A 1347-nucleotide genomic window follows, 5' to 3' on the forward strand; every position below is an offset into this window, starting at 1 on the left:
GATCCCTTTGAGGAATCAATATAACTTAATAATATTTGGCCAATTCTATTGTCCTTGTAAGCTTTATTTCTCAGTTATCTTCTAAAAGTTTGAATTATTGTACCAACAAGGATTTCCCCTCCACTGGTATATTTTCCCAGGTTGTCAATAAGAAATATTCAAGTATTGGGTCACCACTTTGTGCCAGGGACAATTTGTTCTCCCAACATATCGCCTATTTTCTTAAACTCTGAGCTTCTTTAGTAAAATTATTTTTAATTGGCAGGCAGTTTGTAACTTTTCATTTCTTTAAAGTTGGCTTTATTTTCTTTCTTTAGTCATATTAACACCGCAAAAGAAACTTAACACCACTAAAGAAAGCCTGTATTCCACTACAGCCTAGAAGCTGTGTCCACATGTACTGATTGTTTGGGATACTTATGACCAGGCATTGGTATCTGCACATTTAAAAAATGAGGCACTTATATTAGTCTCTATAGACTGGCATCTACAGGTAAGGATTTCCACCAGTCAGCTTATCTAAATATTCTGGACAAATCATCTGATATGGTCCATGCGTGGGCTTGCTGATAAATTTTTCAGGCAGGCTGGCATGGTGGCTGGGTAAGCAACTAAGTGGGCCTGATGCCTGTGTCTATGGCATCACCAGGCTTACCCTATCAGATTCAAGCACTAGATATGTCCCAGTGAACCCAGGCCTTGAGTTCACTAGGGCATACCTAGTGCTTGAGTCTGATAGGGCGAGCCTGGATCCCAGATCCCCCAGGGGGCTGGTCTGGCACCAGGGTCCACAGAAGTGGACCTGTGACTGGATCCACAGGTATAGGCCTGAAGCCTCGATCGGTGAGGGCTGACCTGGTGCTAGGGTAGGTTTTAAAACTAAATATTTAGAGGCTGACTAGATGCTGGGATGGGTCTCATGCCTTAGTCCACAGGGATAGCCTAAAGCCTAAGTCTGTAGAAGCTGTTCTATGTTGGAGTGAGCTTGGAGCCTAGAGCCTTAACCTGTTGGGGACAGCCTGGTTAAGATGTATATTTGAGTGGGCCTGGACACTAGGTCCACTGGAAACGGGACACAGGGATCATCTTGGACCCTTGAACAGCCCTGGAGTTGGGGCAGCCTGGAGCCTGGGTCACAGAGACCAATATGGAGCTTGGGTCCTTGGGGTCTGGCTTGGTGCTATAGAGGCTGGTCTACAGTTTAGGGCCATGAGGATCAGCTTGGCTCTGGGCTAAGTTTGAAGTCTGGGTCTGTGGTGGTGGGCCTGAAGCCTGCAGTGGAGTGCAGACTAGATGTTGTGTCCACATGTGCTAGCATGGCACCTGAGGCCATAGATGCTGGCTTGA

This window comes from Sapajus apella, unplaced genomic scaffold (assembly GCF_009761245.1).
Source record: "Sapajus apella isolate SASKATOON/1434 unplaced genomic scaffold, GSC_monkey_1.0 scaffold18, whole genome shotgun sequence".
Classification (NCBI taxonomy): Eukaryota; Metazoa; Chordata; class Mammalia; order Primates; family Cebidae; genus Sapajus; species Sapajus apella.